Below are 26830 nucleotides of genomic sequence, written 5' to 3'. Positions count from 1 at the left end.
TGTCTTTAAATATTTTCGGGATTTATCCCGAAAAATCAAATGTATATGCTAGGTCTCATGACTAATAATTTCTTTCAACATTTCGGGAAAAATCCCGAAATCATTTTCAACATTAAATTTTATGACATATATGTTGGCAAAGCGTTTGAACAAACAGATCTGAAACACATTTCGGGAAATATCCTGACAAAAATAAACTAATTACAAAACGCATAACACAGATGTTTTCAAATATTTTCGGGATTTATCCCGAAAAATCAAATGTATATGGCTAGGTCTCATGACTAATAATTTCTTTTCACATTTCGGGAAAAATCCCGAAATATAAATCTAATGTCAGGCACACACTTGGTGCATAGATTTTTTTTTACCCATTTCGGGAAAAATCCCGAAATAAAATCTACAAGCAAAAATTACGCATTTTGATTTATTAAACATATTAAGAAAAATCCCGAAATTTTTTTTTTGGAGATTTTACAACACAGAATTTTGATACATGTATAAGAAATTTTTTATGTAAACTTGTTTCTAACATTTATTGAAATATTCATAAAACATATGTCTCACTTAAAAATTTTTTTTTGGATATTATGTATAACCATACTTTTCATTACAGTTCAGAAAAAGCATTTTCTAAGAAATATAAAGGTCGCTCTATATTGCATCACATTTGCAACATGCTAAATTTGACAAAGTGCATATAACAGGTTAAACATACAAAATAAAATTCCATTAGTCTGATTAGAATAACTTGTTTTAAAAATTATTTCTGAATTAAAAAGACTAAGATTGCATATATATGCAATTACTATGCTCTAGTTAACTAATAAGCTCACATATAGAACAACAATCATGACAATGTTTACTAAATAGTGGTTGCATTTAAGGAGCTAAAAGGCACCAACAAGATTTACAGGATGTATACCTATACAAATAAAATGATATTGCAATATTACATTTATACCATGTATACCAAAAGAACAGTTTGAAAGATATCAGGAAGTCTGCAGTCCTTTAAACTATGTTTGTCATTCTTTTTCTTTCATTTATCTTCAAATCTGTGTCTTTTAAGACTCGCACCAATTTGTCCTCCAAGATTTCTTTGTATCCTACAAAGAAAAGTCAATTCAAGTTCAATATTCTAAAGTCCTTCAGGCATATTAATATTCATGATTTCCCCCCCCCCCCCCCCGACATATTTTGTTCTGTCTTATAATCATGATAATAGATGAATTTGTTATCACAGGTCCTTTCATAGCTTACTGTATGTCATTTGTTTTCCTCAATAATTGAAGCCTTAATACTCTGATGATGTTTAAATTTTGTTCTTATAATTATTATGGCAGTTGTTTCCTTAGCAATCATACTGCATCTTTTTTTTCTAATCTGGTGTTTCCATTTTTTGATATATATATGTGTGTGTTACTTTACCAATTCTTACCTACAAACAAATGGGGCATTAATCAGCTCTGACAACCAAAAAATTAAAAAATTGATGTTTAACAAAAAATGAAATGGGGAATGTATCAATGGATCACAGATGATACCCACGCTTGCATATCATATAAAGTTATAAAAGGACATAACTGAAGAACAGTAAAAGTGACTCTGTCTACCGAAAACACTTGATCTGACTTAGTTGTAATAGGTATTGTGTATAAGTCTCATAAAATTTAGTTTTCAAAGGGACATAACTCTAAAAAAATTAATGACAACCTTGATCTGTATTTTGTGGTAATAAATATTGTGTACAATTATTCATACATGTCATAGCATTTGGTTGAGGCAAGCTAATTAAAGTAAGTGAATGGAAATGAAAATTTCAGCAATCATTCAATTTGTGAAGGGGCATAATTCTAGAACGATTAAAGTGACCCCCTTAAAATTCAAACTTGATCTGTATTTTGTGGTAACAAGCATTGTGTATAAGTTTAATTGCATTTAGTTCAGGCAAATCAAAGTTAGAGAACGGAAACTATAAATATAAGCATATTTTTCATTTGTAAAGGGGCATAACTACAGAACAGTTAAGTGACACCACCCCCTTAATACATACTTGATCTGTATTTTGTGGTAATAAGCATTGCTGTGTATTGATTTCATAGCATTTGGTTCAGAGGCAAACTTATAAAAGTTGGAAAATGGAAACAAAATTCAGCACTTTTGTTTGTTTGTAAAGGGGCATTACTCTAGAACAGTTAAAGTACATGTTGCCAAAAAATCATCTCATTATTGCACAAATGTAGTTATTTGTGAACATGGATGCTAATAAACAATTGGCCAGCTAATGAGTGATTGCAATATGTATATATATATATATAAATGAAACATTCAAATGTCATATAAAAAAGATGTGGTATAATTCATTATTGCCAATGAGACATTTACTCTCCACAAGAGCCCAAATGACACATAAATTAACAACTAAGCCTGCTTTACTTATGATTGAAAATTTATCGCTTTTTTTTTAATAATATCACATAAACTTGATCCATGAAAATGAAGGCATGGTCAGTTTAACCAGTCAAGCAAATACAGCTTACAATCATTTCATATACCAATATAGTGGCCTTATTGCTACATAAGTGTCTAAGCATTGCTAAGAGACAGAGGATTTTATTTGTGAAACAGCACATTTTGTTAAAAATAACATATTTTTGCACAATTTCAAACTTTCAAACTTACCGTTCACATCTTCCCATTATAATTTAGACTAAAAAAGACCTTGAACTTCACAGAGAACTCAGAATCAAAGACCTTTCTCTTCCTATTTGTCTAGGCTAACTGCATGTCCTACAGATATGTCAATCTGAAATAAGAACAGAATGGCATAAACCTTCATGCTGAAAATGTTTAATGTGGATTCATTATTATTCATGGGATATCAATTTTCGTGGTTTTCATTAAAACAGCTGAGTCACGAATTTAAATGTTAAACGAATTATAAATTTGCCATCGGGTTGTATACAGACTATGAAATAAACAGCTGCGCCATGAGCGCATGATACGCCCGACGTATTGTGTGGAAGTTTTATGCAATAATCATAAATAGTTTCTGAGAAAGTTTTAAGCAATTACCATTTATTGCTTTTGAGACACGGCGGGACATGTGAAACCACCCCACCCTGTTTTTTTTTTACAAATATCACTAAAATAAAATTTTGAATCAAACCAAAAAGTATACAGATCTTTAGATTAATATAACAAAGAAGTGTGTACAGTTTCAAGCAATAATCATAAATTGTTTTTAAGATACGGCGCAACATGTAAAAAAAAAACTCCCCTTTTTTACAAAATACTCAATAACTCTAAAATAAAATTTTGAGTCATCACCAAAAAGTATACAGATCTTTAGATTAATATAAAAAAGAAGTGTGTAAAGTTTTAAGCAATAATCATAAATCGTTTTAGAGATAAGGCACGACATGTAAAAACCCCCTCCCCCTTTTTTACAAAATACTCAATAACTCAAAAATGAAATTTTGAATCATCACCAAAAAGTATACAGATCTTAAGATTAATATAACAAAGAAGTGTGTAAAGTTTTAAGCAATAATCATAAATCGTTTGTGAGATACGGCGCGACATGTAAAAAAACCTCCCCTTTTTTTTTTACAAAATACTCAATAACTCAAAAATGAAATTTTGAATCATCACCAAAAAGTATACCATGCATCAGTCAGGGGACTTACTGAAATAAGTGATTTTTAAATCACTTATTTGAGTAGCAAATTCGAGGTTTTATCACAAATTGGGATTTTGTAGTTTTTTCAAAATTTTAAACACATAGGTTTAGATAATATCTTTTAATTAGTAAAATTAAAAAAATATGAACTTTTTGTCTCTTTTATGTAGCAGGGTTCATGCCTTTGATGCTATCATTTAGATAAAAATTCCATTTTAGTTGAAAAAATGCTATAACAATGGCTTTACATAATGAGCTGATACTTTCTTAAAAGATTTTTCACAGCAGTGGGAGTATTTTTCCTGTGAAGTTCAAGGTTTCATCTTTCAGTTTATGTAATAAAATTCTACTGTTCGCGATAAAAATTTCACTGTTCGGGGTTGTTGAAATTAGTGTGGGTTATTAACAAAATGATACTTAAAGAAGTGATTTTTGGGAAGGAAATTGAGGTCTGATACGTAAACAAGTGATTTTTATGTCATTATCCTAGATTCAGTACAAGGTCATCACCTGAAATGACCTGGTCATCCTAGACAACACAGATGTTGGTTCTGATAAGTTTAGAAACATAATTAGACCCTGGATCATTAGTATTCTATATTTAAAGCTACAATAAGATTAAATCACTTCTTCTAGTGATTTATTTGTACTACTTAAACAGGTGATTATTAAAGAAAGACAACTCTAACGTCCAACCTTTATGGAAATAATGTTACTTGAATCAGTGATTTAGAAAATCACTTGTTTAAGTAAGTCCCCTGATATACAGATATTAAGATTAATATAACTAAGAAGTGTGTAAAGTTTTAAGCAATAATCAAGAATCGTTTTTGAGATACGGTGCGACATGTGAAAAAAAAAACACACCCCTGTTTCAGTTACAAAGTGCCGTAACTCAAAAAGTTTAAATCTTATTTTCACCAAAAAGTATACAGATCATTTGACCATCATAAAGAACAACTATATTAAGTTTCATGAAATTTAGATAAGTCGTTCTCAAGTTACGGTGCGACATGTTTACGCCGGACAGACAGACGGACGGACGGACACCGGACATTTGTATACCATAGTACGTCCCGTCAAAATTTTGACGGGCGTATAAAAACCAAACAAAACAAATACAAAATTTCTTTAATCCACAAAAATTGATACATGTCACTAGAAAAACCAAAGAGCTATCAAGCCCGATTACTGCCTATGATGCCTGTCAACAGCTATTATTATTGACTAGATCGATTTTATAGACATTCTACATTCAAAATAGCTGTCGTATTTCAAAGTTGCTGTCAATCAGTTATTTTTGCCGTCTGCAGTTAAAATCGTCTTTCCGCTCGGCAGATTTGACCTTTACCTTTTAATCCCTCTGATACCATCAGATAACGACGGTCCTTTAACAGACGTCCGTTAATTGAGAAGTTAAATCTCGCGATCGGTATCGTGAACGTTGTTTTTAATTTAAAGTTTTTGCAATTATATATATATATAATGTTCATGATGTTTATGTGGTATCTTTCAAATTAATACAAATTATTATATATATGGTTCGGAAGACTTTGAAAAATATTCGAAATCGGTAAAATCATCCTAAAGTTTTAACACCATTTTTAACTTCATAATTTTAGTACCTTGACGATTATGTTAAATTGTTTCCCCCAGGCATATACAATCAACCTTGTGAATTGAGTTCACATCAAAGGAGATTGTCATTCGACAAGTAGGAGAGTTAATTGCTTAATCCAGGTGAAAAAAGTTCTTTGATAGCGGCGATCCTTTTTTGATAATAATTAAATGTTCTAGTTTCGTAATGATATTAGTATTGAAATGTTTCAAATGAATTTTAAATTATAAATTGTTAATTATGGAATACGCATTTTTTACCAGTCAGGAACCATGATAGCGTATAATTTGTTTTCTTTATCAAACAGATTATTTCCACTTTTAAATTTCATAATTGAGATTTGTCCCACTGTAAAAATTTACCATAGATTCGTTTTAAATAGCGTAATAATCAATTAGAATATAAATACAAATTCCGTTGCCGTATTTACTGATCATCGTCTTTTCTTGATTTTAGGTGTCTATTGAATGGTATGTGAACAATAAACAGGCACGTGAAATTTTGTCAGATATCTAATTACTATCAGACATATAATTCTGCAATAAAATGTCTCTGTCCAAATTTTGACAGAAGAATAAAATGCCTTTAAGTGGCATTTGATTTTGTTCAAGATTTTTATTCACATACCTGTCTATTTGCATGTTAATAGTTTTGTTCATGTTCGATAAAATTTCCTTATCTAACCAGGAACATATATATTCCCAGATCTAACACATGTTTTTTGTAATTTCGGTGTGAATGAAATTTCCTTTAACAAAGTTGATTTACCAGTATTTAGTAAGGTCTCCATCTCATGTTTATAAGCATACGCATTGTGAGTAAAGTTAATTCACAGAATCTGTGTATTCCTTCAGTAATCCCCAATTTTGATTGCGGTTTTCTTAAAAGAAACAACCTATTGTATTTGAAAAAGTACGGTAATTGGACAAAGTTGTTGTTTTACTATTCATATACGCATGCTATGTTCTGTAGCGTTTTTCGGGGTTGTCAGTATGACCCAGGAGATTATATGAGAAGGTCTTATATAACCTCCTTGGTATCATATATAAGTTTATTTTAAAGTATTAGTTCGTGTTCTAAAATTTTAATAAATTTCAAAATGTACTACTTTGAATCCTGTATTATTCACCTTTCTTAATGAAAAAGATTTATTTTTACCAAGGAGGTCATATAACTTCCTTGTTTTTACATTTAATCATTATTTGAAATTAAATAACATAACTTTATATATCAGTATCTTAGACTGCTAGTTCTTCACGTAAATTGCTAACTTTTAATCTAACTATTAAACATTGCTTATAATTAAATTGAATGGGGTCAAGCTATTTTTTCTTTTATTCCTTAAATTTTATTCTATTTTACATTTTGTTGTACCGTTTTATATCTCAGTTAAAGAAGATTGTGTTTGTTAAAATTGTTCTCAAGCTGTCAGTTTTCTTTTGACTTTATCGTGTATATATGTATATAAAGAAGAACATCAATACACTAGTTGATAGCCGCCAGTGGTGGATTGACCCGGGCATAGGCCGGGGGCATAATTGGCACGTGTTGAGGAGACAAATTGGAAAGAAACAAAATGAATGATTGTCGATAGTTTAACGTCCAGTGGCAAATATTTCATGCATGTTTCACTGGACGAGGATATCAACTGGCAGAAGAATGAAAAAATAAAGTGGAATGGTAAAAAAACAAATACGATATAGCAGAGACATATAATACAATATGTCTCTGGATATAGTAATATGGAAACGAATAAAATATTTAAATGGTTTACATGGTGCCCCTAGGCATACGAGGTTCTGGTCCGCACATACAATCAATTTCTTAAAAAATGTGGGTCCCCCCCCCCCCCCATGTTTTATATAAAAATTGTCACGCGTAAAATGTACATTATGTAATTTGAAAATTATCCTTATTTGTATACAATTAATTTGGTTTATAAAATTTATGAAATTTAATTACATTATCTTAATCTATAAAATCTATAATCCCTTTTTTTGATGAAAATTTAATAATTTCATGCACGAAATTTTATACATCTTAGTGGTCAACAGATGTAGCTTGACCTTTAACTTGACATTGCTCAGTTTGTTCGCCTAAAATTAGCTGACACCAATTATCTTCTTGCACGAGAATTTCATACGGGAGGCAAAATTCATGTAACAGTAAACTTAGGTGACCTTACTAAATGACCGTGGGAAAATCAATTCAGTGTTACATTCCATGTGTAATAATCGAGGCTCTTGAGGGTCCATTTGCAATTAATTTATGAAAGTCTAAATTATAATCCTTTTTCAAATACATAAAAAAATGTCTTCTTTAACTATTTATATTTTATTAGTCAACTCAATGGCGTATGTAAGATCTACACGTCCATGAACAACAATATTCATTACGGTGCATGTCGTGGAGATCGTACCAATTATATTCAATTATTATTTTAACTTATAAATCTCTAAAAGTTACAAAAGTCGAGTGTGTGAGTTGCTAAGGTAGAGTTCCAAGTTAGTGAGCTATCTGCGGACTAGGATGTATTTTTTAAAAAAAGGCAGGAGGAGCTAATTGGAAAAAAGGCAGAACAGAGATACGACTAAAAAAAAATGCCGGACTTTTACTTTTATTTCACCCCAACCCCCTTTTTTTAAAAAGAAACAATTATGTGGTAGCCCCCTTCTGAAAGTCGAGTTGTGAGTTACAAAAACATTTATACCTTCTCCAATTTTTTAATTTCCTATATTTAATCAGTCGTCAGAGTTTTCAGGTTTACTTCGCATTTAAAAACAAAGCATGCGTGCGGTGACCTAAAGTTGTTAATATCTGTGTCATTTTGGTCTCTTGTGAACATATGTCTCATTGGCAATCATACCACATCTTTTTTTGCATGAGGCTGGGCACTGGTATTTTGATGGCAGGTTTTAAAAGAGTTGTTTGAGACTTGTCTTTACTTCCTTTTGACGATAAACTTCTATCCAAGAATACAAATCTTTATTTTCAAGTTAGTAAAAATTATTAATACTTTACCCACAGCATGCCGAAAAAAAGTCCATTTATGCGTAAAATACGGATGCAATATTTGCCACTCCACGTTCAGATATCCCAATTAAAGATGTATACCAGCATTATCAACATATATTTGTACCTATTTAAAAAAACAGCTCAGTAGATTTCACCTGCCAATTAATCTTAAGCTGTATAAACTAATACAACTGTACCATTGCAATCAACGAAACTAGGATGAAGTCCAAACAAAAAAGAATCAACAATATAGTAAATCATTCTATAAGCAAGCATCATAAATTGTTAGAGATACACCATTTGTTTTAATGGTTTTCCTTATTTTCACGCACACCTAGCTTTTGGCGTAACTCTCAACCCGACTTTCGTAACTCGCATCATAACTTTTGTTTTTCTCAACTCGATTCCCCGCAACAAGTGAATTTTCATCTCGGCACGCAAAATAAGTTCATTTAAATGTTTTTCGTATATATTTTATTTGATACCAATATCGACTTAATATATTACTTCCATGGTCTTATTCGTCTACATACTGTCAGTCAGTCAGTCTCACTTGCGGACAAACTTTTCACGTTCTAAAATTATACATTAAAGTAGTATGCTATACAAACAATAAGTTTAACTTTATTATTTAAACGTTGATCTGGAATCAATTTTATTGAAAAATTAAAGTCGCAGAAATCTTGAGATACTACCAATGTGGCATTATACACAACACAAATTAGCGCACATAGAAGACTTGTTGCGACACCTAACATATTACAGGTAATATACATGTAGCTGTCGGTAATTCGAAAATGTCGAGGAAAACTCGCACTAAATTCAAATAGCCGGAAATGTCAAGGAAGATTGATTTTGGGGTGTTACTAATTACAATGACTTTAACTAATCCGAATAATTCAGTCGTTTATATTACGCTGATCTACGATAACCTCGCAAGTAGGAGAGGACCATTTCGGGGAGGGACCGAATTATTCGGATTCACAAAATAATGATGTGTATAGCAAGAGACTTGTGAATTTTTTTTGTGCTAATAAATATTATCTAAAGTATAAATTAAACATTTTAAAACCATATAATTTACATATGTTTTTTTTAGGTATGCTATAGTTATGCATGAACTTATTTAACTAAGAACAAATATTGACATAGGAATAACTGTTTTCAGATGTATATGACAAAAACAACATAATTAAATTGAAGTCGAATTTCAGGGTTGAAAATTTGTAAGGGTTCTGCGGAACCCACATCTTCGCTTGCCAAGGATTACGATCCACTCCCGTCTTCTCCACGTCGGCACCGTGGAGAGAACGGGAATGGATCGTAACCCTTAGCTAACAAAGATGCGGAACCCAGTGTCTCGCCTACTTTTGCTGTTAACAAAAATGACGAAAAAAAATCAATAAAAAAATTCCTCTCGATACTATCTTTTGATTGTCAGAAGCTTCTGTAAAATATAAAAAAAAAAATGTGGTATGATTGCCAATGAGACCTCTGTCCACAAAAAACCAAAATAACACAGACATTAACAACTATAGGTCAACGTACGGCTTTCAACAATGAGCAAAGCCCATTCCGCATAGTCGGCTATAAAAGGCCCCAATATGACAATGTAAAACAACTCAAACGAGAAAACTAACAGCCTAATTTATAGAAAAATTAACGAAAAAAAATTGTATCACATACACAAACGACAACCCCTGAATTACAGGCGCCGGACTTGGTACAGACACATACATAAATAATGTGGCTAAAGGCTTTGCTCATTGTTGAAGGCCGTACGGTGACCTATAATTGTTAATGTTTGAGTCATTTTGGTCTTTTGTGGATAGTTGTCTCATTGGTAATCATACCACATCTTTTTTTTTTTAAAGTTTGATGGAAATCAAAGATAGTTTTTATCAGAATTTTAAAAACTTTAACCACAGAGTGAATATTTGCGGACGAAGCAGACGGAATGGAGGATCGCTATGTTTTGCGTTTTCATCGTAGGCTCGCCAAAAATGGGGCTGGGCCTTTGCTGATAGAATATTTATTTCAACTATGGATATTTATTACAAGCGCTGCAATCATCTTCACTTTCCATGCCTCATTTTAAGCCCATTTTTATGGGCATTGTGTATTCTGGTCTGGAGGTCCGTTACGGTCTGTCTGTCCGTTCATTCGTTTCTTTTTCCCTCCGTCTTCCCCGCTTCAACTTAAAAACTTTGGTCGTGGTTGTTTTTGTTGTTTTGATGTCAACCCAAAATCAACTTGAAACTGAGTACACATGTTCCCTGTGATATGATCTTTTAATTTCAATGCCAATTTAAAGTTTTTTACTCCCATCTTCACGGTCTACTGGTACTGAACATAGAAAATGATAGTGCGGATTGGGCATCCGTGTACTATCACATTTTCTTGTTGTTTATGTAAAAACAAAGATTTGTACAGCAAGCTGGACTATGTAAAAAGTAGTTGTTGTTACGTCTTGCATTATTAAATTTTGTTTTTATATTTTTATATTTTTATCCAAAATACTCTCGAAAGTGATACCCATCTTTATTTTCGGACGGCCTCTTTTACTGGACATGACTCTATTGTTTTCTATCGTCTTAGACATGCATGAAATAGTTTCCACTAGGGACGCAACCAACAATCAATCAACCAACCCAACGTTTTGATTTTTTTCCGTCTATTGTTATGGACGACATAAAAAAATTAACCAAGGATACACAATTGAAATCAAATAATTTTTTTTTTATCCTACATAGAATTTTTGATGTCGACCCTTACGCTTACGTATACGTTATTGTATCATCTTTAGGAGAAACCAGCCTGTTCACAAGGCGGAGCTTCCATTTGAATTTTAAGGGGGTGGCTTAGATGAAAAATAATGGTTTTTTTTGCAAAGCTGTCTGTCCAGCAAATGTTTCTTACTCATAACTCCTGTCCTGCATTTTTTCTTATTTCCAGCCTTGCTGCGTGAAAGAACTGGTGTACACAACCGTAGAACTGTACACAAAATAGGTGTGCATTGCCCGTCGATGGGGACAATCGGTCATGCGTTACATTTAAAGCTTTCATCATACCGGGGTATTGACAGATATTACTTTTGTTGTAACATTCTAATCGGTATAACTGCATTCAATAAAGTTTAGTTATTATACCCCACGCAACGGGTTGCGGAGGGTATAATGTTTTTGACCCGTCAGTCCTGTTTCTTGTCATCTCAACTCCTCTCAAACCACACAACAGAATTTCACGAAACCTTTTCAGATGATAAGGACATACTATGTAGTTGTGGATATCGACGGGAAATTGCGATTCAATTTTTTTCTAGGAGTTACGCCCCTTTGAACTTATTTACTTTAATGTACTACTGTAACAGTTTGTCATCGCAACTCCTCTCAAACCACTCAACAGAATTTCACGAAACCTTTTCAGATAATAAGGACATACTATGCAGTTGTGCATGTCGACGGGAAATTGCGATTCAATTTTTTTCTAGGAGTTAAGCCTCTTTGAACCTATTTTCTTTAATGTACTACTGCAACAGTTTGTCATCGCAACTCCTCTCAAACCACACAACAGAATTTCACGAAACCTTTTCAGATGATAAGGACATACTATGTAGTTGTGCATATCGACGGGAAATTGCGATTCAATTTTTTTCTAGGAGTTACGCCCCTTTGAACTTATTTACTTTAATGTACTACTGCAACAGTTTGTCATCGCAACTCCTCTCAAACCACACAACAGAATTTCACGAAACCTTTTCAGATAATAATGACATACTATGTAGTTGTGCATATCGACGAGATTTTGTTTCTCCAGTGAAAATATGAAGACGTGGGGTATATGAGCGTGCTCACAAAGGTTCTTTAATTTTGTACAGGTTCAATAATATGTACGATAGCCGACATACTTGACATGTATGCATGGTATAGTTACCACTGAACGCATATAAAACAAATATTAGTAACATACTCAAAAAAGATTTTTTTAATATATTAGCGATTAATTATATGAGTGGCGAGGTACAAGTTATAATCTTTATAGAGAAAAGCTCTCGGTTACAAAGAAAACAATACCATGGCAAACAAGAGTGTATGAAATTTGGGCTAGAAAAAGAAAAATCGAACTTATAGCTCGGTAATGTCAGATAACAACGAGTATGGTTTTTCTTTACTTTTTCCATATGATAGCCAATGACAATAGTAGATGCACTTGGGCAAATATCAAACTAGTCCCGACTATGAAAGAAATATTTGCCACTGGACGTTTTAAGCAGCAACAATGTTATTATATTTAAAGTATAAAATCCGCGTTATAAAATCTCTGTATTTGGCTTTCGACACATACAAAACTTCTTTTTTTTTAATTTAGCACCGAATTCATATTTTAATGCATTTTACAAAGACGGTGATAAAGACAATGCTGCAGGTTGCTAAAAACTTTCATTTTGGGCAGAGAGATCTATGTTTTACATAGACCAGTTTAAGTTATCTCTTCATTCAAAGGACTTGTATATAATTGGGAAATATATTGAAACTGAACTGAATATATTGATATCAAAATAACATTGTAAATAAAATATGAAAAAAATCATGTGTTTGATTTTCTACGATAATTTTGTCTTATTTGGTTAAATGGAAATTTCTTTTCAATCTATCAGATTTAAACGCTACTTTGTGTATGATTGATAAAATACATGAGAATGTGAAGCAGGATAAAATGTGTTACATATCAGTGAGAACTAAACAATCAAACACAACATAAAACAAAATAAATGTAACCCCGTACTCAGTCTATCCAATAACCAAAAAGCAAGGTGATCCCTAGCGTTTTCACTTTACAGTTCTGGCATAAAAAAAATCCACTTTTATTAATATTGTATTTCAATATCTAGGCCTTCCTTAATGCATTAATGTCAGTTAATTATCATCATCTCCTATTGTTTTACCATGTTTTCTTCTGTACTGCAGTGACTAAACCCTTTACGACCTGACGTGAAGTATTTTCCGCTAGACCTAATTAGCTAGAGAGCTAATTAATTGAAAACAGACAAGGCAAAACCTATGCTGCATGAAAAGGCAGTCATGAAATTCCAATATGTATATTTGTATTTTTAATTAAAAACTGGACTTGTACTGTACATTAGACGGGACTGACCTGTCACCACGCCTGTCACTCGTATGCATACGATGATCTGTAAATGTTCTTAATGAAGTCGTCTTTTTTCGGACACCAATTTTGTACATTGAGTGTTTTTCGAATAAATAATATATAAGATCTTGTTTATTTACGAATTGATGCCCGCAGTTGTATTTTAAAAAATAAATCGCTCAATCGGCTGATTATCACCAAAAAGGATAATGTATGGTCAGTAATTGTTCTGACACAGGAGCGGATCCAGAATCTCGTTGTCGGGGGACACCATAAATCGTTTCTATATTTCTATATCTTTTTTTATTTCGTTATACTATTTATCTTAATATTTTCCTGCCAATTGATCTGTATTATAATCGTCCTTAACATATATCAAATATCTGCCACTGGACGTTGAACAACCAAGCACTATCCATGATCAATCATTATGCTCTTTATAGTTCATCACCTCTATTCTATATTGTTTTGGTATCGCTCCCAGACTTACTTGTTGGCACATTTTTCTTATATCTGTAAATACCTTCAAATCCTTATAAATGATGACCTATTCATATCCTCATGCATGTATGTTGTGCATGGTAATTTAGAAACATAAAATATAACTGTATGCTTGGGCTTTAGGAGAAATGTATAAGTCCAAGATTGTGTTACAAATTAGATCTTCTGAAAATAAAATACATTTTATTAATGATTATTTATGAGGAAATGTCAATTTATTTTTACTGGACCGGGAGCAAAGAGGGGAGACAGTTGTAAAATAAATTGAAAATTGTTCTCGAAAATAAGAGAAATACGACGTTCGACATTACACATATATTTGTACCTATTCATTAAAACACAGATCAGAAGTTTCACTTGGTAGTCGATCTTTATCTGTATTGTATTATAAACAAATACAAATTCTTACTGTTCAAATCAACATGTACATGTATTTTACACCAAAGCTTTTGCAAAGAGACATTACACACAGGTGTCCATATTTACCGTGACACCCTCTGGTGAGTTTACATAGATCATGTGGACGCTGGTATTAATTAACTGCCAGTTAAAGAGTGGTTAATTTCTGCTCTAGATGAGAAGATACAGAAGCAATAAAATCATATTATATTTTTTTGTGTGACATGAACTGGGCCCATCGGTAAATCCGCCCTGAGTTCATCGCTCAAGGTTACAAGTCTTTATTTTACCACGACAACTGATTTCCACAGCAACTAGATAGAAGTAGAAACCAAACATTGTCCGACATAAACCGCCTGACAAAAGTTTATGTTAACTTTTTTTTGACTTTTTTTCTTTCTCCTATTGTCTATTTCCTCTATCCATTAAACGTTAAAAAGGCATCACAGTATAATTGTTCCAGACAGTATGAGTTTTTGGACTGTACGCGTACAATGTGGACCGTATGCATACTTTTTGAAAATACTCATACGCTCGGACCGTGTCAAGTTTTTTCTTTTCTGCCGTCTCTATCTTGTTTGTTTTATCCTTCTTTCCTTCATTGTACGTTTATGTAGTATTGTATTGTATTATGGAAATGGGGAATGTGTCTGACTAAAATTAAGAAATTAGTCAAGCTTATTAGTTACAAATGCGTGTAACAGATCAGCCTAACTTAACTCTCAAATTAATATAAAAAAGTTCAATTGTAATTGAAATAAAAACTGTACATTTTAACTATTCAAAAAAGTCACGCTAATTAAATATGTTAATCTCTTGTATTTAGCATGTCGATCAGTAATACATTAATTGAATTATGAAGATTTCGGAAGTAAACACAATGTAGGAGGACATTTTTTTTAATATTTAGCAACTTTACAAAAAAAATGCAAATTCAAAGGAACATGCATGATCTGCAAACATGTAAATGTTAAAAAAAATATTAATAAAATTGAGAATGGAAATGGGGAATGTGGCAAAGAGACAACAACACAACCATAGAAAAAACAACAGCAGAAGGTCACCAATGTAGCGAGAAATTCCGAAATTACGTTACTTGTGGTAGCAAGTGTCACTGTAGGCGAGAGTACCAAACTAGGATTCGGAACAATAATACAAATAATATCAATTTGTAAAACTAAAAATAAAGATTGTGATAAGGTTTGTTTAAATTTAACCCATATGATCCAACAACATGTATGATCAGCTCGTACTGGACCGTACGCGTATACTCATACGGTCCGACCGTACGCGTATGGTCGGACCGTACGATTATACGCATACGGTCCAAATACTCTGGATCATAATCACATTTGATTTGTTTACGCTTGGTAACTGAACATAAACTTCACTGATTATTGTAACATGATTGAAGAATATATGTGAATGGTGTGAGAATGCAAAATACATTCTGAGGTGACGAAAGTTTATTTAACAGCAATACACACGTCGGTTTTGGTTGAAAAATAAAACAATATGTGCATAGTAAAAAAATACAGGCCATCGATTTATGCTTGACTACATGACACACAATTGCATACTTATTTAACATTTATTGTAGGCCCGTCTTTCTGGAAACTTTTAATTTTTAGTCCATTTTCTCTATTAATTGGTACTTTTCCTTTATACATAAAGTTGTTGGACTATTATTCTTTGCAGTTAGTGTTTGATAAGCATTATGTTATAATCGCATTCTGAGGAATGACTAAATTCTATCTTTCTTTTCGGGAGTGATGAAGACTGAAGTTTTTAACGGCTAGACACCTTTTACGCTGTCGGTTTTGTTAATTGAAAGTGTGTATTGTATAGTCTATCGTTCACACCTCCACATCAAATTGATCCAATTAGAAATAAGCAATAATAGTATATATTGTTACACGGACCAATCAAATGTGGGTGTAGGTGGGGCATGGTTTTTTTTTGGGGGGGGGGGGGGGGGTTATATATTAAAACAAATACCGGGAATGTCGCATTACGTTTAAAACCTTTTTCACAAACAATTAAGTAATATAAACAGTTTCTGTTTATTTCGTGTACTTCTCTTCATGGATATTATACTCGTCTTGACCAAAGAGGCGATGAATAGATTTTAACAATAGAGTTTTCCGGCAAGATTCAAGTAAATAATTATTAAAGCAAGTAATACAACGTGCATACTATGATAGTAGAACTATAGAAAGCATATACGTGTATGAAGGAGTTTGAAAAGATTTCTGTAATATTTCAGTATAAAATAGGTTTCTCGTGTAGACTTCTTTGTGGAAATCATAGAGTTTAAAATATTTATATTTCTCACGATTTCCATTCTCAATTTTTTATGTCTGTAAACTGTGAGCCTCTCACATAAAATTTGATAAATTGACATCTCGGCTTCTAATAACCAATTAGGGAAAAGAAAGCACAGTCTTCACGGCGAACTTTCAAATCTACAGGCCCGGAGCTCAATTTTTGAAAATTTTTAGTTAGATTCTGTTGGCCTGTAGATATGATTTTTACAGGCCCGAGAGCAATTTTACTAGCCTGGGCTGCCAGGGCTGCCACTCAGTGTGAAGACTGAAAGCATGTAATATATTAACTTTATTTGATTGCATCTGATTGAAGATGTTTTCCTAGGAAAATACACTAACTAATTATTCATTCACATGAACATCTCCGTATTATATTCGGTAATACTTTTGAATATTGTACGCTACATATACATGCATTCTAATCTAAACAGAATAAAATAATGTTAGTCAAATAAAGACAAGTCTGCTCTGTTCTATCATAAAACGATACTGTTAGTCAACGTAAACAATTTCAAATTAAACAAGAGTGCACACACTGAAATGTCTCGCCTTCTTTACTAATCATTGATATTATGTTGATAGTCCTAAGTATAAAGCTTTATTACAACTGTCACATAAACTTAACATTAACCAAGATAGCTAAACAAAGACCAATGAACCATGAAAATGAGGTCAAGGTCAGATGAACCATGCCAGGCAGACATGTACAGCTAACAAAGCTTCCATACAACAAATATAGTTGACCTATTACTTATAGTTTAAGAAAAATAGACCAAAACACAAAAACTTAACACTGTGCAATGAACCGTGCAATTGAGGTCATGGTCAAATAAACCTGCGGGACTGACATATAGATCATAATATATTTCCATACACCAAATATAGCTGACCTTTGGCATATAAAATTAGATAAAAAGACCAAAACTTAAAAACTTAACTTTGACCACTGAACCATGAAAATGAGGTCAAGGTCAGATGACATCTGCCCGCTAGACATGAACACCTTACAATCATTCCATACAACAAATATAGTAGACCTATTGCATAAAGTATGAGAAAAACAGACCAAAACACAAAAACTTAACTATAACCACTGAACCATGAAAATGAGGTCAAGGTTAGATGACACCTGCCAGTTGGACATGTACACCTTCCAGTCCTTCCATACACCAAATATACTAGCCCTATTGCTTATAGTATCTGAGATATGGACTTGACCACCAAAACTTAACCTTGTTCACTGATCCATGAAATGAGGTCGAGGTCAAGTGAAAACTGTCTGACGGGCATGAGGACCTTGCAAGGTACGCACATACCAAATATAGTTATCCTATTACTTATAATAAGAGAGAATTCAACATTACAAAAATTCTGAACTTTTTTTTCAAGTGGTCACTGAACCATGAAAATGAGGTCAAGGACATTGGACATGTGACTGACGGAAACCTCGTAACATGAGGCATCTATATACAAAGTATGAAGCATCCAGGTCTTTCACCTTCTAAAATATAAACCTTTTAAGAAGTTAGCTAACGCCGCCGCCGTAGCCGCCGCCGCCGCCGTAGCCGCCGCCGCCGCCGTAGCCGCCGCCGCCGCCGGATCACTATCCCTATGTCGAGCTTTCTGCAACAAAAGTTGCAGGCTCGACAAAAATCAAACAATTGTGAAACAAGAAAATAACAGGCACGTGATTTATTGCAATATTTAGGTTATTCGGTCTATATAATTCACTCAAATCTGATGTTTGAATCCGAATTATGAAATGTTAAAAAACACTTTCATAAAAAAAATCGCGTGCCTGTTAAATGCGCACATACCCTATATGTGTACCTAAAGCAACAGAAAAAAAATTGTTAATAATGATACTAAGTCTTTCAATTGAATATCTTTATATTAAACGTATGATTAAATGTACGATTTCAGCAATATGAATCCTTTCAATAATGTTAATTTATATAAATCAATTAACTATTTCAACATTCCTTCATTATACAACTTTTTTTTATTACACTGTCATTGAAATTGACAAATAGCCGCTCCTACTAATTAAGGTGGTTTCCTTTGATGTGAATTAAACTCAGGTAGGTCTGCTTTTGAAAACAACTCATAAGCTTTGGACGATGCTTACTTGTGGTAATTAAGAATATAAAGAACAAATGTGACTTTTTCAATTCTTTTGAGCGGTTAATTTTAAATCTTAAATATTAAAATTTGCATTCATGATAATTGTATTAATTTGAAAGAAATACCACATATAAACATTACTTATATAGTTATTGTAATAACTTTAACAACGTTAACGTTCACGATATCGATCGCGAGATTTAACTTCTTATAATTAATTAAACGGACGTCTGTTAAAGGGCCGTCGTTATCTGATGGTATCAGAGGGATTAAAAGGTAAAGGTCAAATCTGCCGAGCGGAAAGACGATTTTAACTGCAGACGGCAAAAATAACTGATTGACAGCAACTTTGAAATACGACAGCTATTTTGAATGTAGAACGTCTATAAAATCGATCTAGTCAATAATAATAGCTGTTGACAGGCATCATAGGCAGTAAGCGGGCTTGATAGCTCTTTGGTTTTTCTAGTGTGTGACCACAAAATTTAAATGAATCCACAGCATTATCCTTAGCATTTTTTTTTACACATGAACTACTTGAAGGCACATTTATTTAATTCAAAATTGTGATATGCACTAATGGATAGATAGATATTAGATTAATTTCTATGAAATTCTGTCTATGAAATCAGGACAGAGTTAGGATTTTCACCTAAATAGGTGAATATTGAATCAATTTCTATGAATTTATGTCTAGAAAAAGAACAAAGTTGAAAATAGATAAAATATATCATTCATTACGAATAATCAATCGAATTCTTAAGCAGAAAACTTCAAACAATATTCAGGAAATACTGGAATCTTATCAAAATAGATTCTACAATAGGTGACAAATTCAATAAAAACCTATCAATAGGATTCAAAAGAAATAGAAACATTGGTGAATTAGTTAAACAGCTATAAAAGAATTTATGTGAACTAAAGAGTTCCTTCTAACATTTAACTGTGCAGAACTAATTAATGACATTAATGTAAACAACACATGTAAACTGTAATTCTGATGAAGACACTTCTTTACTATGAAAAACTTAAATTAGCAGGGGCCCAATCGCCAATGGCCCCTATAATTGGTGTGGGCTACTTAAATTTCTGCTTTTCTATATTCGACCATTGGAAGAAAAATGAAATATAATACTTCCATAAAAAAAAAAATCAAAAATCAAAAAACCGAAGAAAAAAATATTTGGTAATATATTCTTTCAAGGGCAATAACAGCTTTGAAGGATCAATTGGCAATTTAAATAATACAAGTCCTATTCCCAGATCTAACTTTGCTGAACATATTTATCACTTAAAAAAAATATTAAAATTCCTTCTTTCTATTATTATCTGCAAAAAAACATAACTTTTGGTAAAATAATTTCTTAAGGACAAAAAATCCTATAAAGGATCAATTAACTATTTTGGTCATGATGTAAGCTTATTCGCAGATCTTTAACTTAGCTGAACATAAATAAATGTCTCTACATCTATCATACTTCCTGCATGAAACTTGAAATTCTGCTAAAATTTTGTCTTTCAAGGGCAATAACTCATATAAGGATCCACACTACTATTTTGCTGTTATATAATATCTATAATTGTTTTCAATATATGACAATCATTGTTAACAAGAACATATATATATATAACATGTATAAATTGTGGGAACTTGCTATTGCAGGAGCAATAACTTCAAATAGCCAAGGGTTTTCAAGATTGGTGTTAATTTTAAAGGCAGATTAATCTTGAAATGCTACGTTAAATATTAAAGTTATTGTTTTTTTCCAAACTATGCAGTGTTTCTTAATTAAAGGACAAGATAACAAGAGACTCTCAAGAGCCTGAATCGCTCATCTGTATTTCAGAGAAGATTTTTAAATGTTATATATAATTAGCAAACTTGATCAACAAATTGTGTAAAATTGACTTTAAAGGGCAATAACTCCTTAAGGGGCCAATTAACAAAACTGCATTTGACCAGCATGTTCTATTTTTAGCCATGGCGTCCATGTTTGTCAATGGCTCAAAACTTCGGATACAATTTATAAACTAGATACCCTTAGGAACATTTAGTTAAAGTTTGAAGGTACATGTATTTGGCCCAGTAGTTTCAGAGGAGAAGATTTTTTAAATAGTTTACGACTACAGACGACATAGGACGCCAAGTGATGGCGTAAGCTCACATCGGGCCCTTCGGGCCTCACTGAGCTAAAAATTACAAAATATATACTAGATACCCTAAGGATCATTTAGCCAAAGTTTGGTTAAAATTAATTAATTACAGTAGTTTCAGAAGAGAAGATCTATGAAAAAGTGTACACCAGACATTAATGGATGATTCAACAATTAATGCCAAGGGATGGCAAAAGCTCACATGGCCTCTTAGGTCAGGTGAGCTAAATAGAAAATAAAACTTTTGACAAACAAACAAAAATTCATAAGTCAGGGGCATTATTTAAACAAGTAACATTTAAAACTGCCTATATAAGTTATGTTGAAAACCAGGCTAGCTATTTTCAATACTACTTATATATTAGGTAACTTTTCTAAATATTATTTTTTATAGGTGTCCAAAAATGCAGATTTTACTAGCTTTAACAAATTTTCACAGTCATCTGGTTATTTTCCCCATGAAATATAAACTTCTGAAACACTAATTAACTTGCTGATGCACTTAATTATCACTTATCTTTCATATGGATACTTCTGGGTAAATTTAGATTGGTCTCTTCAGGGACTATTAAATTATCATTTTCCTCCAAAATCTTGAAGGTAGACTGGTATAAATAGAAAGTTAACATACTTGTGAATTAATTAAGATATCAAGTTATTTATAACTGCTAACCCGAATCAACTACATGTGTTTCTTAAATAAGTGTTATTACTAAAAAAAATTAAAATGTATAAAATAACTTATTCAAGTAATGTTTTTGTCATTATAAACCTTTATCTCCATACTCCTTCCAATCTAATAAATTCTTTATTTTATCATATAAAATTATATAAAAACTCATTCAAACTACATTTAATCTATGCTTCTATTCAAATTTAAAATAACTCTATTAACATAATTAAGTAATCTTATTATTTTCAAAAACAAAAATTACTTACTTATAAGTAACGTGAAAAAACTACTTGTTTAAGTTACGCCCCTGACTGTTTATAATTTTTCAATTTCAGGTTCTAAGTTTTGTATTTTATGTATGAATCATAGATACATGTCTTTCTCAGTTTTTCTCTTGATTATCAAAGTTTTTAATTTTGTAAATTATTTGGCCTTTCATTTTTTTTTATTGGAGATCGAGTTACTTATGAGTCTTTTGCAGACAAACTCCTGTCTGACCTAATCACAATTATCAGAGTATTTGTCATGTATGTGTTTATATGGCTTGATTTATTAACGTCTAGATAGGGGTTCTGTATACATGTATCTTTATTCTTTAAGACATGTATATTAAATTGTTTTTCTTTAATCTCTATTTTTATATTTCATTTCAGCACCCTGTTAAATTTTCTAATATTTATTAAGTTTTAGCTTTCTTTCTTTTCCCTATTATTTTTTTTTACCTTTATTCTGTACATTTTGCCTGTTATTCTCTAATTTGTAAACCTCATCTAAAGTCTCATCCATGTCAAATATACTTTCAAGTGGTACATACTTGTACAAAATTCTTGAATTTTAAATTTTAGGGAATTATCAACTGGTGAAATTCAGAAACTTATTCTTAATACTTTGCATTTAAATCAATAACAATAATGTGTCCATAGTGAACAGATGACCCACTAGCACTATCATTTTTATATGTTTAGAGGACCATGAAATTGGGGGCAAAACTCTAATTGGATAATAAAATAAGAAAGATCATATCATAGGGAACATGTACTAAGTTTCAAGTTGATTGGACTTCAACTTCATCAAAAACTTGAAGCCGGACAGACAGATGGAGGAACAGACTCATACTCATGACTCATTAGAAAGCATAATGCCCAAAGGTGGGACATAAAACATCTAATAACAGGCAAATATCCTTAGGTGACACAATTATAAAATTTATCACTAATGCATATATATATATATATATTTTTTAATTGATATATATTTGAATTTCTTAAAATTATAAAACATCCTTAATTTCTGTATGCCTGTGGCAAATCCAGAATTTTTTTTAAAGGGACCCGTACAAATCATGCTTCAGTGATTTGATCCCTAAATAGATTAATCAAACAAAATTTTATCAAAAAGGGAATGCCCGGGCCCATTTGCCCCATCCCCCTTAATCCTCCTCAAAATAAAACTTTAAGGAGACCATATACAAAACAAAAAAAATATACAATTCAATCATAATTATAATTCGCATTAAGTATGAAATTATTACTTACAATAAAATTTTCAAAATTCTATTCCTGTATGTCATCATGGTCATTGTGAAATACAATACTAACATCCTTCTAATTATTTCACTTTTATTTACACTAATTATAAGACCTATTCCCATTATACTTAATTAAGTCCATTGAATCAATGACATTGAATGCAGTGAAAGTATATACATGATATATATGTATAACATTTACTGGTGTTTTTATATTTAAGTAAAATACACACAACATGTACAAGTAAATGTGGCCTGTTTTTATCCAAAGATCTAGGAAGACATAAAATGAATTTCTCTTTTATTTCATTGGTTACTATATGGATTCATATTGATGTCATGACCTCATTACTTGGACATCATAAAATGTGTAGAGCAAAATAAAATGTAGTTTGAAATTCATCAAGAATACACATCTTATAACTATCTTCAATTTATTACAATATTGTTTTTGTGGTGATTTTGTGAAGAACCATGCAGTGAAAGAAAACAGTTCAAAGAAGAAAATGGCAAGTTATTTTAAAAATTACACTTTGAAGTTTAGATACTGTAATAAAATATAAAAAGATTATAATGTCAACAATTCTCTATCAAATATTTCTTTAAAAGTTCAACAACAGTGGGTTTGAAGTTTAACAGTAACACATCATTCCCTAATAAATGCATATTATGACTATATAAAAATGTATTTAATGTCTTGAAATAACTGGCTCAGGATAGTTTGAAGTGAATATTTTGACAATATATGTACATGTACAAATCTAAATTAAAAACTACATTCAAACCTATGATTGCGTTGGATTAAAACAGCAATTTATACGTGTGCATGTAAAACAAATTTCGTTGAAGAAGGGTCTAAATACAGCACAAACAACATTTTCCAAAAGACCAAAAAAGTGAAAAAGTATATTTTAACAAAACACATTTGACTAATAGGTCGTATATATATATATATACATTCCATGTTCATGCCTTATATATCATGTACTGTATTACAACGTTAAATAAAAACTCAGGAGGAAAGGTAACAGGGAGACCCCGCCACGGAAAGCTTTATTTTTGTGAAGCCCAGGTGGTCAAGTGATGTAGCCCGTCCGATAAAGTGCAGGCGATTTGGTGTTACAATATCTCAGTAGCATGATCGAGTTTGAATTTCTCTTACTTTGCTGAACCTTATTGCTGTTTATAATTTATCTCTATCCATGATAATATTCAAGGTAATCAATGTTATTTTAGTAAATCAGCTGATTATGTGCTTACCAGCTGCACATGCATGGTCAATCAATTAAAAGCAATAAATTTCTTCAGTTTAATTGACCGCAAATAATTGCTCCCAATCAAGCATTAAATTTCTCTGACCCTAAAATGTTGTGGAACAGTATCATTATATTAATCATAGCTTTATTCTGTTAAGCTCCTGTACATTTAGCATGTCAGTTAATACATCAGATTGAATTATGCTGGCTGAAATTGAAGTTACTAGAATAAACCTAATGTTGGAAGAAAATATTTTAGAATATTTAGGAACTTTTCTACAAAATCTCCACAGATCGATACATGACAAAAACTATAAAAAAAATCCCTTGAAAACACATAAAGAAAATATAATTAAAATGTGTCAAAAACTAGTGCAAAGAATAAATAAGGTAGCTTTGTCACTACTCTAATAATAGTTGTTTCCAGATTATTAGGGTTGCTGATATGATGATATATTTCACTCCATTCATCTAATTTTCATAATATTAATTTTTATGTTTGTAAATTCAATAACAGATTTTGATACATGTTTGTCAAAAATTAACCCCTAGGGTCGAAATACAGTTAGTCCTAAAAAGACTGTATTAGTATACTCATATATATTGGTCTGACCGTACACATATGGTCCCACCACACGAATATAGGTGTACGGTTCAAATACTCATATGGTCTGGAACATATATACAAGAGGGTTTGGATGGGGTTAAATGATTAAAGAATAATGCCCTTAAAAAATTAAGATTAGAGAATAATGGGCAAAAAAATGAAGATTAGAGAAAAAAGGGGTTAATTTTTTGAAGATTAGAGAAAAAAGGGGTTAATTTTTTGAAGATTAGAGAAAAAAGGGGTGAAAATTAAATGTTTACAGAATAACAGACCCCCCCATCCAGACCCTCATACAATATGAAGTTTTTGATATAGACTGAGCTTTTAGTAATAATAACATTATGCAACTACATGTAGACTATAATATGAAAAAATCAGGATGAAATTTGAAAAAGGCCAGGACAGGAGTTTGGAGAATTAACAAAAATGATTAAAATAGGGGATGAGACACTTTGCCAAAAAAAAAGGCAGGATGACTATTAAGATCTATTTATATGTATGTAAAAAAGGGCAGGATAAACTAATGAACTAGACAGTTCACTAGTACACTCTTCTGGTAGGGTTGCTGTCTTTTTTACACATTCCCCATTTCCATTCTCAATTTTAATACCAAAAAGGCAGAGTGAAAAATACATAACAATTATAGAATGCAGGACAAAATTTTTCATCCTACCCCCACCCCCCCTTAAAAACCAAATGGTAGGTCCGTTATTTATACCTTTCACCTTGCAACCTGTGTTTTTATTTTACTTTCAACATGTTTTAACTTTTTAATTTGACGTTCAGCGGTGGCGAATCTAGAAATTTTCATTAGAGGGGGCCCACTGTCTACCTAAGGTGCGGGGGGGGGGCGATTCCGTCACGCTTCAGTGATTCCCTATATAATCAACCAAATATTTTCTGAAAAAGGGGGCACCCTGCCCCCCCCTCTAAATCCGCCTCTGTTCAGTCTTACAAGACTCAGGTGCCTCGTGCAATGTATTCTGCTTATTTAAATTTATGTGCATCCTGATTTGCAAATGCTTATTTTGCGTGCTCAGTATTTTTCAAATAAAATTCAAACACTTAAATTGGCAGGAATCGTCAAGAAATACTTTTTTAAAAGCTGTAAACCAATTACATCATAAATGTGTTTACTAAATCGGGAATATCAAGTACTGACAATGTAAAACATAAAGTTAATATATACAAGAAGCAGGGGCGGATCCAGCCATTTTGAAAGGGTGGGGGGGGGGGGGGGGTCCCAACCCAGGACATAGGTGGGAGGATGTTCCAACTATATGTCCCCATTCAAATGCATTGATCGGCAAAAAAAATGGGGGTTCCAACCCCTGGAATAGGATCCGCCAATGAGAAGACTGTGACTCAGTCAGAAAAAGGTTCACAACAAAGTATTTATTTTTTGTGCAACGTTCATGAAATAATGTCTTATTTCACGTTTTTTACGTGCAAGCACCCCCCTTACCACCCACTGCACACTTAGTGACCTACCCTTATCCTAGTCCAAATAATTATGAGTCTTGAAAGGCTAAATAATTTTTTTTCTTTGTATAATAGCCTTTCAAGACGTCATAATTATTTGGGCTATCCTTATCTTATCCCATCCCATCCCCCCCCCCCCCCCCCCCCAAAAAAAAAAAAGAATGACAAAACGAAACACCCAGTCCTTCTTTAAACGTAAATAATGCTCTCACACTTGTTTTAACTAAATGTTTACCATATAGAACCATATATATTGAAATCACTTCAACAACAGGCTGCTGTCGTACCGACAAGCAAAGCTCTGCATCTTCAA

General features: G+C 32.2%; 2 protein-coding genes and 1 long non-coding RNA gene across 7 annotated transcripts in view; 1 reads left to right on the top strand and 2 right to left on the bottom strand.

The window, feature by feature from the left end:
• Positions 1-26830, top strand: part of LOC143046369 (hexosaminidase D-like) — a 201368-nt gene that overhangs the window by 41219 nt on the left and 133319 nt on the right. The gene's annotated exons all lie outside the window — the stretch shown is intronic.
• Positions 1-26830, bottom strand: part of LOC143046362 (E3 ubiquitin-protein ligase RNF216-like) — a 145110-nt gene that overhangs the window by 3295 nt on the left and 114985 nt on the right. The gene's annotated exons all lie outside the window — the stretch shown is intronic.
• Positions 561-26828, bottom strand: LOC143046359 (uncharacterized). The gene is made up of 3 exons (XR_012969143.1): positions 26753-26828; positions 2686-2809; positions 561-1109 (listed from the first exon to the last, which is right to left on the bottom strand). It is a non-coding gene; the product is annotated as an uncharacterized LOC143046359 (long non-coding RNA).

Source organism: Mytilus galloprovincialis, chromosome 9 (assembly GCF_965363235.1).
Source record: "Mytilus galloprovincialis chromosome 9, xbMytGall1.hap1.1, whole genome shotgun sequence".
Classification (NCBI taxonomy): domain Eukaryota; kingdom Metazoa; phylum Mollusca; class Bivalvia; order Mytilida; family Mytilidae; genus Mytilus; species Mytilus galloprovincialis.
This window is presented reverse-complemented; position numbering and strand designations above follow the sequence as displayed.